Raw genomic sequence first — 12,228 nt, forward strand, 5'->3', positions numbered from 1 at the left:
GACATGAAAAAAATCGCTGATCGCCGCCATTAGTAGTAAAAAATAAATAATTAATAAAAATGCAATAAAACTATCCCCTTTTTTGTAAACGCTATAAATTTTGCGCAAACCAATCGATAAACGCTTATTGCAATTTTTTTTTACCAAAAATAGTTAGAAGAATACGTATCGGCCTAAACTGAGGGAAAAAAAATAATGTTTTATATATTTTTTGGGGATATTTATTATAGAAAAAAGTAAAAAATATTTCATTTTTTTCAAAATTGTCGCTCTATTTTTGTTTATAGCGCAAAAAATAAAAACCGCAGAGGTGATCAAATACCACCAAAAGAAAGCTCTATTTGTGGGGGAAAAAGGACGCCAATTTTGTTTGGGAGCCACGTCGCACGACCGCGCAATTGTCAGTTAAAGCAACGCAGTGCCGAATCGCAAAAACTGGCCGGGTCTATTAGCTGCCTAAAGGTCCGGGTCTTAAGTGGTTAAAGTACAGTGGAACCTTGGATTACGAGCATAATCCATTCCAGGAGAATGCTTGTAATCCAAGGCACTCGCATATCAAAGCGAGTTTCCCCATAGAAGTCAATGGAAACAAAGCTAATTTGTTCCACATTAACTTCTATGGCAAGCAATACCGCATGTGGCCAGGGGGGGGGGGTGCCGGAGAGCCTCTGATATACTTGAGGACAGCTCAGCTGATCTCGGAAACCCTCGGAAAAGTTTGGAAACACTTAGAAGTATTTCCGAGTGATTCAGAGTATTTACGAACGGCTCGGGAACCGTTCCGAGTGTCACCAGCGCCGCTGCCGCACCTCTGGCCAAATACGGTACTGCAAACCCCATTAGCTTGAATTCTGCTTGTTTTGCGAGACAACACCGAGTCAGGATTTAAAAAACAAAACGCTCGTTAACCGCGTTACTCGTAAACCAAGGTTCCACTGTATAAGATGAAAATACATCAGGATAAAATGTCTCACCTGCCAAAGATTAGTAGCTCAGCTTTGCTTGATCAAGATTGTGATTGGATAGTGAAGAGACAGCAGCACAGTGATGAGGTCATCCCTGTACTCCAATCAGCAAGCTCCATTTATTAGATTCACAGCGCTGTGCAATTCTGTATATATATTTTAAATGGATTAATAAACTGGTATAATTTAGAGTCTCTTGTGTGTGCATACACCTACATTTTACAAGCATTTAGGGCCAGATTCACAAAGGGGATACGACGGCGTATCTCCTGATTTTCGCGTTCGCTACGTCGCCGCTAGTCTAGTTTCCCGTAGCAAAGTTAGTCGTCGTTTTGGGTGCCCTAACTTTAGTCAGCAAACGTATTGCTGTCTAAAGTATGGCCGTCGTTCCTGCGTGGAAATTTAAAAATGAACGTCGTTTGCGTAAGCCGTCCGGGAATACGGAATTACACTACGCGCATCGCCGTTCGAAAAAATGACGTCACGGCGCGCAAAGCACGACGGGAATTGCGCAACTGAGCATGCGCAGTAGGTCCGACGCGGAAGCGCGCCTAATTTAAATGGCACACGCCCGTTTGAATTGGCCCGCCTTGCCCCGGAGGCCGCCGGCGTAGTTTTCATCGCAAGTGCTCTGTGAATCAGGCACTTGCGATGAAAACTTGCGGCGATGTAACGTATCTACGATACGTTACGCCGCCGCTCACCTACGTGAATCTGGCCCCAAATCCTTATAATACTTCTTAGTATTTCATAGGTTCTGTACTAATTTCATCCAGTAGATGGCGCAGTGCTTTATGAATGTAATACAACCAAACCGACTCCTTCTTGGACATGGGAGGCAATCCACAAATGGAATTTTCTGTTCATTAAAAAATGACAATTATTTTAATGTTTAAATAATTTTCCTCCATGCATATATTTTTCACTGCTTTTTTTTTTAAACCGTGTTTCCAAAATATTAGCTTTAACTGACATTTACTAATGAATAATTAGTATTGTTTACAGGGCAGTATAATAATATATAAAGAAAAATATATTAAAGAAAATAAGAAAACGCTAATATACTGTATAGTCATATTTTTTTCCCTCATATAAATATATATTTTGGTACTATTTAGAAAGATATAGCAAAACATATATTAATGAAAAAGAATATTAATATATAAAAATAGTGGTACAAGCATAAAAAAAAAGGAGCATGCGATAACAAAATAGAAACAGAAATTGAAAAAAGGAAGTTGAGTTGGTGTAAGAAAAAAAAAAAAATATAATAAATATTTATAAAAATCTTTATGAAATCTAGATAAAATATAATGTTATATTTTAAGTAATTTCAAAATTCCCGCGTCGTATCTTTGTTTTGAATCCTCAAAACAAGATACGACGGCATCTCGGCTAGATCAGACAGGCGTACGTCTTCGTACGCCGTCGGATCTAAGCTGCAATTTTTCAGCGGCCGCTAGGTGGCGTTCCCTTCAAAATCTGCGTCGAGTATGCAAATTAGCTATTTACGGTGATCCACGAACGTACGTCGGCCCGGCGCATTTTTTCCGTCTTTTGCGTTCGGCTTTTTCCGGCGTATAATTAAAGCTGCTATACTCAGGCGTACTCAATGTTAAGTATGGCCGTCCTTCCCGCGTACAATTTTGATTTTTTTTACATCGTTTGAGTAAGTCGTTCGCGAATAGGAATTTGCGTAGAATGACGGCACCATCATAAGCATTGGCGGGTTCCGGTTTAGTTTCGAGCATGCGCGCTGGGATACCCCAGGGACGGCGCATGCGCAGTTCCAAAAAAATTTCGTTTACGTCGGGTCACGACGTATTAACATAAAACATGCCCCCATTAGATCCATTTGAATTCCGCGCCCTTAGGCCGCGATAGATACACTACGCCGCCGTAACTTATGGCGCAGATTCGTTGTGGATTCCATTTAAAAAAGATACGTTATGGCGGCGTAGCGTATCTTAGATACGCTGCGCCCGGCGGAGATGTCTGTGGATCTTCCCCACAATATAAAGGTCTACACCTAAAAGTATATAAATATGTATAATAAATATTTATAAAAATATTTATGGAATCTAGATAAAATATAATATTATATTTGAATTACAATATATATATATATATATATATATATATATATATGTTACTAAAACACACAATATAAAGGTCTACACCTAAAAATATATAAATATATATAATAAATATTTATGAAATCTAGATAAAATATGTTATATTTTAATTACATAATATATATATATCAAAAACACACAATATAAAGGTCTACACCTAAAAATATATATAATAAATATTTATAAAAATATTTATGAAACCTAGATAATATATATATATATATATATATATGTGTAGCAAAAACACACAATATAAAGGTCTACTGTACACTTAAAAAAAAATTAGAAAATAAAGAAAAATTTACAAAAATAGAAAGATTTACACTAGATTACACTATAGATATGTGACTGCTGATAAAAAATAAATAGGTAGGTAATTACACAAAAATATATACATATTGATGATAGCTATTCATAATACATTCTAGACAGATAGGCAGACAGGTACAGATTAATGATAGATTATATTTTATTTAGATAGTCAGTTACCGTTTAATGATTATAAATATATTACTTGATAGATATTGATCATAGATGATAGCAGTGTTGCCAACCTCCAGCAGCATTTTTTGCTGACAAAACATGGGCAATTTACTGACGGAGCACATTTTTTACTGACGACCTGAAAAATTACAGAACTTCTATTAAAAACAAAGACAACAAATATTTAAAAAGTATAAACACAATATGGAAACACTGACAATACCCATAACATGTAATTTTCCTGGTTTACACTTAAAAAGTCAACACAACATGACAAATTATCAGTCCCTGATATTTACAGACAGTTGTAAAAAAATCACATGTTTTTACAAACTGTCGGTAAATTTACTGACGGTTGGCAACCCTGGCTGATAGACAGATGTGGACTGATGATAGATTATTGGTAATGAAAGTAGATGACATTATAGATAGGTAGATACAACAAATTACAGATAGATATTAATGATATATTTTATATAGATATATTTAGATTGTAGGTGGGTAACAGGAGACTGCTAATAAAGGTAGGTGAATACATAAAGTATAAATTATAGATATTGATGAGAGCTTCTATTACATAGATAAGACATAGGTAACAATAGACTGGTAATAAATTACAGGTAGGTAAATGAATACCAGTACTAGAAATGTATGACTGGTAGATAGCTATTGATAATTAATTATAGATAGATATGAAGACAAATACAGAATAATGATGTATTATGTTGTAAATAGGTTGTCACTTACAGATTATTGATTAAAGATTATGGATATTTTACTTAATAAATACTGATCATAGGTGATAGGTGTGGATGGGTGATACAATTATAGATGTTGATGATGAATGATATTAGAGATAGATAGATAGATAGATAGATAGATAGATAGATAGATAGATAGATAGATAGATAGATAGATATCTGACAGACAGATAGATAGATAGATAGATAGATAGACAGACAGACAGACAGACAGACAGACAGATAGATAGATAGACAGACAGACAGACAGACAGACAGACAGACAGATAGATAGATAGATAGATAGATAGATAGATAGATAGATAGATAGATAGATAGATAGATAGACAGAGAGATAGACAGAGAGATAGACAGATAGATAGATAGATAGATAGATAGATAGATAGATAGATAGATAGATAGATAGATAGATAGAGACAGACAGATAGATAGAGACAGACAGATAGATATAGATAGATAGACAGATAGATAGATAGATAGATAGATAGATAGATAGATAGATAGATAGAGACAGACAGACAGGTAAAAGGCACAGAAGTAAATATGTATACAGGTACAGATTATAGATATACAGATAAATAGATCCCGGATGTGGACTAATGATAGATCATAGATATTGATGACAGAAGATATTATAGATATAGATTTATGATAAGCAATTGATAGATTTCGATTAATGACAGCTTGATAATGATTATTCGATTATAGAGAGATATTGATCATAGATAGATGTAGACTAATAGATAGACAGACAGACATATAGATAGATAGATAGATAGATAGATAGATAGATAGATAGATAGATAGATAGATAGATAGATAGATAAAGACAGACAGATAGATAGATAGATAGATAGATAGATAGATAGATAAAGACAGACAGATAGGCAGATAGATAGATAGATAGATAGATAGATAGATAGATAGATAGATAGATAGATATCTGACAGATAGATAGATAGATAGATAGATAGATAGATAGATAGATAGATAGATATTGATGATAGGTATTTGTAAACAGACATATATTTAAAATGTAAATAGATACAGCCTATAGATATACGGATAAAGAGAAGAATGATGTTGGCTAATAATAGATGATAGATATTGATGATAGATATAAGAAGACTGAGGATACATATTATATACAAGTGATAAACAGAGGTGTGTGCAGCCTATTGCGCCCCAAAGCTCAAACATTCATGCCTGTGTGTAAATATATGTATAGGGTTGTAGGGCAATGGACAGTGTCAGTAGGGCTGAGCTTGGTGTCAGTAGAGCAGGGATTGGTGTCAGTCGTTTATTTTTTATTACCTTTTTTTTATTTATTATTTACAATAATATTTCAATTATTTTTTTCACATCTTTTTTCTGAGCCCCATAGGGGGAGGGGGTTGGGCTTTGGTGAAATATCAGGAGTCTAAACAGACCCCTAATGTCTCACTTTGGAGAAAAATAAAGGGACTGAGGACAAATATTCCCCAGTCTCTTCCTCTGCAGCCAAGCAGCAGTCTGCGTGCAGTACAGGGTGATTAGGGTGTGCACTGGCACACCTGGCACAACCTGTGCGCATGCCTATGGTGATAAATAGGTATCAATGACGTTCATGCAACTTCAGGGGGGTTAACATTGAAGTGTAGGGCACTGAAGTTGCATGAAAGACGGACCAAAGTACTGCATGAATGAATTTGAAGTGGCTGTAACTTTAAAGCAGAGCTCCACACAAAAATGGAACCTCCACTTTTCATAACCTTTCAGAATATACAAGTATTTGCACCCACTTCCTGGCACAGAGTCACGCCACTTCCTGCCCTCCCTGCCCGCTGTCTTCTGGGAAACACACAGGTCCCAGAAGACAGAAGGGACCAGTGAGGACATGCATCGCGACTCGCACATGCGCAGTAGAGAACCGGGAAGTGAAGTGAATCACTTCCTGATTCCCTCACCAAGGATGCCAGCGGGCGCAGTCGAGTGATTGATCGGCTTCGGCTGCCGACATTGCGGGCTCCCTGGACAGGTAAGTGTCCATTTATTAAAAGTCAGCAGCTACAGTATTTGTAGCTGCTGGCTTTTAATATTATTTTTTTAGGCGTACCTCCGCTTTAAGTCGTACGTATATGAATGGTTATCTTTGGTAAATATGGGGAACGACTTTCCATGCAACTTTGAAACAGAACAAGTCCCGCAAGTGTGAATGGCGCCTAAATAGGTGGATAGATAGATAGATAGATAGATAGATAGATAGATAGATAGATAGATAGATAGATAGATAGATAGATAGAGATAGATAGATAGAGAGACAGATAGACATTGATGATATATATGTGCTAATCAGACATAGATTTACATATGTAAATAGATACAGATTATAGATATACAGATAAACAGATTTTATGTACATATATATAGATATAGATTTTTATGATAAGTGATTGGTAGATTTAGATTAATGATGGCTTGAGAAAGATTGTTAAATTATAGATAACTCGATAGATAGGTATTGGTAAACAGACATAGATTTAAAATGTAAATAGATACAGCCTATAGATATACAGATAAATAGAAGAATAATGTTGACTAATGATATAGATATAGATCATAGATATTGATGATAGATATATGTAGACGTAGGATAGATAGTGATAGATAGATATTGATGATAGGTATTGGTAATCAGACATATATGTATATATGTAAATAGATATAGATGACAGATATATATATATTATAGATTTATATTTATGATAACTTACTATATAATATATATATATATATATATATATGTATATAGTAAGTTATCATAAATATAAATCTATTATATATATATATATATATATATATATATATATATATATATATATATATATATATATATATATATATATATATATCATCAATATCTATCTATCACTATGATATTATAGATTTATATTTATTATAACTTACTATAATATATATATATATATATATATATATATATATATATATATATATATATAGATAGATAGATAGATAGATAGATAGATAGATAGATAGATAGATAGATAGATATAGATATTGATGATAGGTATTGGTAATCAGACATAGATTTATATATGTAAATAGATATAGATGAGAGATATACAGATATATATATATATATATATATTATAGTAAGTTCTAATAAATATAAATCTATAATATCATAGTGATAGATAGATATTGATGATATATATATATATATATGATATTATAGATTTATATTTATGATAACATACATATATATATATATATATATATATATATATATATATATATATATATATTATATAGTAAGTTATCATAAATATAAATCTATAATATATATATATATATATATATATATATATATATATATATATATATATCTGTCATCTATATCTAGTTACATATATAAATATATGTCTGATTACCAATACCTATCATCAATATCTATCACTATGATATATGACATTATAGATTTATATTTATGATAACTTACTATATAATATAATATTATAATATCTATATATATATATATATATATATATATATATATATATAGTAAGTTATCATAAATATAAATCTATAATATCATATATCATAGTGATAGATAGATAGATATTGATGATAGGTATTGGTAATCAGACATATATTTATATATGTAACTAGATATAGATGAGAGATATACATATATATATATATATATTTATATATATATATTATAGATTTATATTTATGATAACGTACTATATAATATAATATATATATATAGTAAGTTATCATAAATATAAATCTATAATATCATATATATATATATATATATATATATATATATATCATCAATATCTATCTATCACTATGATATTATAGATTTATATTTATTATAACTTACTATAATATATATATATATATATATATATATATATATATATATATATATATATATATATATATAATATATATCTGTATATCTCTCATCTATTTACATATATAAATCTATGTCTGATTACCAATACCTATCATCAATATCTATTTATCACTATGATATATGATATTATAGATTTATATTTATGATAACTTACTATATATATATATATAGTAAGAAAGTAAAAAAAAAAATCTAAACTGACAAAAGTAAAACTGTAAACCATGGATAGAGAAAAGGGAAGTAATAAATAGTGTCCCCCCCACGCACCCCGGCTGTGGCCCCCTTTCCCCTGTGGCCCCCGGGGTCCCCCCTGGCAGGGAGGGCACAGGAGGAGGCGGCTGGCTCTTTGTAGTCGGAGGAATGCGGAAATGTTCTCCTCCATGTCAAACGGTTTTTGAAGCGAGGTCACATCAGCCAGCGTGGGAAAGAGAAAGAAAAGTGGGAATAGAAGAGAGGAGAGGAGAGGAGGAGGAGGGAGGACGGGGAGAGGAGGAAGAGGCACGCTGCTGCCTCCACTCTACTACTACAAGCACTGCTACCTCCTCCGCAACTACTACTACTACCTCCTCCTCCGCTACTACTTCCTCCACTATCTGTGCCCCGGGGGCTGCCCGTCCTCCTCCCCCATGGACTGTGTATGGGGAGGATGGCTGTAGGCGGCGGAGCGGGGCTACCTGTGTGGCCGGGGACTGTGTGAGGGGCAAGCAAGCAGGAAAGACCATAGAAGAGCCTTCCTCCTCCTCCCCGCTCTGCCCTCCGGTGGATGCCCCGGTGTTCTGTGCGGACAGGTAATGTCACCCATACATGTGCTCACCGAGAATTGTACCGACCAGCCGCTGCCATGTGCCGGACCCCTCCCGGGGAACACTCCGCTCTGCACCCGACTCATTGTTACTTTTCATCCAGCTGCTGAGGAACCACAAGTCCCAGCATGGCCTCCAGATGCAAGGGAACCCCAATATCTAGTATGTCCTCATGGCCTCCAGATGCTGGGACTTGTGGTTCTTCATCTTGTCCCCCAGCTGCAAGGGAACCCCAATATCTAGTATGTCCTCATGGCCTCCAGATGCTGGGACTTGTGTTTCTTCATCTTGTCCTGCTGCAAGGGAACCCCAATATCTAGTATGTCCTCATGGCCTCCAGATGCTGGGGCTTGTGGTTCTTCATCTTGTCCTCCTGCTGCAAGGGAACCCCAATATCTAGTATGTCCTCATGGCCTCCAGATGCTGGGACTTGTGGTTCTTCATCTTGTCCTCCTGCTGCAAGGGAACCCCAATATCTAGTATGTCCTCATGGCCTCCAGATGCTGGGGTTTGTGGTTCTTCATCTTGTCCTCCTGCTGCAGGGGAACCCCAATATCTAGTATGCCCTCATGGCCTCCAGATGCTGGGACTTGTGGTTCTTCATCTTGTCCTCCAGCTGCAAGGGAACCCCAATATCTTGTATGTCCTCATGGCCTCCAGATGCTGGGGCTTGTGGTTCTTCATCTTGTCCTTCAGCTGCAAGGGAACCCCAATATCTATTATGGCCTCCAGATGCTGGGGCTTGTGGTTCTTCATATTGTCCTCCAGCTGCAGAGGAACCCCAATATCTAGTATGTCCTCATGGCCTCCAGATGCTGGGGCTTGTGGTTCTTCATCTTGTCCTCCTGCAAGGGAACCCCAATATCTAGTATGTCCTCATGGCCTCCAGATGCTGGGACTTGTGGTTCTTCTCATTTGTCTTCCAACTGCAGAGGAACCCCAATATCTAGTATGTCCTCATGGCCTCCAGATGCTGGGACTTGTGGTTCTTCATCTTGTCCTGCTGCAAGGGAACCCTAATATCTAGTATGTCCTCATGGCCTCCAGATGCTGGGGCTTGTGGTTCTTCATCTTGTCCTCCTGCAAGGGAACCCCAATATCTAGTATGGCCTCCAGATGCTGGGACTTGTGGTTCTTCATCTTGTCTTCCAGCTGCAAGGGAACCCCAATATCTAGTATGTCCTCATGGCCTTCAGATGCAGGGGCTTGTAGTTCTTCATCTTGTCCTCCAGCTGCAGGGGAACCCCAATATCTAGTATGTCCTCATGGCCTCCAGATGCTGGGGCTTGTGGTTCTTCATCTTGTCCTCCAGCTGCAAGGGAACCCCAATATCTAGTATGGCCTCCAGATGCTGGGGCTTGTGGTTCTTCATCTTGTCCTCCAGCTGCAGAGGAACCCCAATATCTATTATGTCCTCATGGCCTCCAGATGCTGGGACTTGTGGTTCTTCAAATTTGTCTTCCAACTGCAAGGGAACCCCAATATCTATTATGTCCTCATGGCCTCCAGATGCTGGGGCTTGTGGTTCTTCATCTTGTCCTCCAGCTGCAAGGGAACCCCAATATCTAGTATGTCCTCCAGATGCTGGGACTTGTGGTTCTTCATCTTGTCCTGCTGCAAGGGAACCCCAATATCTAGTATGTCCTCATGGCCTCCAGATGCTGGGCTTGTGGTTCTTCATCTTGTCCTCCAGCTGCAAGGGAACCCCAATATCTAGTATGGCCTCCAGATGCTGGGGCTTGTGGTTCTTCATCTTGTCCTCCAGCTGCAAGGGAACCCCAATATCTAGTATGTCCTCATGGCCTCCAGATGCTGGGGCTTGTGGTTCTTCATCTTGTCCTCCAGCTGCAAGGGAACCCCAATGTCGTATGTCCTCATGGCCTCCAGATGTTGGGACTTGTGGTTCTTCATCTTGTCCTCCAGCTGCAAGGGAACCCCAATATCTAGTATGTCCTCATGGCCTCCAGATGCTGGGGCTTGTGGTTCTTCATCTTGTCCTCCTGCTGCAAGGGAACCCCAATATCTAGTATGTCCTCATGACCTCCAGATGCTGGGACTTGTGGTTCTTCTAATTTGTCTTCCAACTGCAGAGGAACCCCAATATCTTGTATGTGCTCGTGGATTCCAGATGCTGGGACTTGTACTTCTTCTTGTCTGCCAGCTGCAGAAAAACCCCAATATCTAGTATGTCCTAGTAGCCTCCAGATGCTGGGTCTTGTGGTTCTTCCTCTTGTCTACCAGCTGCAGAGGTACCCCAATATCTAGTATGTCCTGGTGGCCCCTTGATACTGGGACTTGTGGTTCTTCTAACTTGTCTTCCAGCTGCAGAGGAACCCAAATACCAAGTATGTCCTTATGGCCTCCAGATGCTGGGACTTGTCCCAACCTTCTTCTTCTTGTCTTCCAGCAGCAGAGGAACCCCAATATCTAGTATGGCCTCCACATACTGGGACTTGTGCTTCTTCTTGTCTTCCAGCTGCAGAGGAACCCCCATATCTCATATGTCCTCATAGCCTCCAGATGCTGGGACATGTGCTTCTTCTTTTCATCTTCCAGCTGCAGAGGAACCCCAATATCTAGTATGTCCTCATAGCCTCCAGATGTTAGGACTTGTGGTTCTTCATCTTGTCTTCCAGCTGCAGAGGAACTCCAATATCTAGTATGTCCTCATAGCCTCCAGATGTTAGGACTTGTGGTTCTTCATCTTGTCTTCCAGCTGCAGAGGAACCCCAATATCTAGTATGTCCTCATAGCCTCCAGATGTTAGGACTTGTGGTTCTTCATCTTGTCTTCCAGCTGCAGAGGAACCCCAATATCTAGTATGTCCTTGTGGCCTCCAAATGCTTGGACTTGTGCTTTTTTTTCTTGTCTTCCAGCTGCAGAGGAACCCAAATATCTAGTATGTCCTCATAGCCTTCAGATGCTGGGACTTGTGGTTCTTCATTTTTTGTCTTCTAGCCACAGAGGAACTCCAATATCTATTATGTCCTCATGGACTCTAGATGCTGGGACTTGTGCTTTTTTTTTCTTGTCTTCCAGCTGCAGAGGAACCCCAATATCTAGTATGTCCTCATAGCCTCCAGATGCTGGTACTTGTGCTTATTCTTCCTTTCTTCCAGCTGCAGAGGAACCCCAATATCTAGTATGTCCTCA

The 12,228-nt window shown here is 37.7% G+C and overlaps 1 protein-coding gene across 1 annotated transcript in view; it reads left to right on the forward strand.

The window, feature by feature from the left end:
• Positions 1-8,643: 8,643 nt before the first annotated feature.
• The window catches only part of CDK6 (cyclin dependent kinase 6), a 248,119-nt gene continuing 244,534 nt past the window's right edge, over positions 8,644-12,228 (forward strand). The window contains exon 1 of the mRNA XM_040352342.1: positions 8,644-9,060. The gene's annotated coding sequence lies outside the window, so the exon portion shown is untranslated. The remainder of the gene's footprint in view (positions 9,061-12,228) is intronic.

Source organism: Rana temporaria, chromosome 5, assembly GCF_905171775.1.
Source record: "Rana temporaria chromosome 5, aRanTem1.1, whole genome shotgun sequence".
Lineage (NCBI taxonomy): Eukaryota > Metazoa > Chordata > Amphibia > Anura > Ranidae > Rana > Rana temporaria.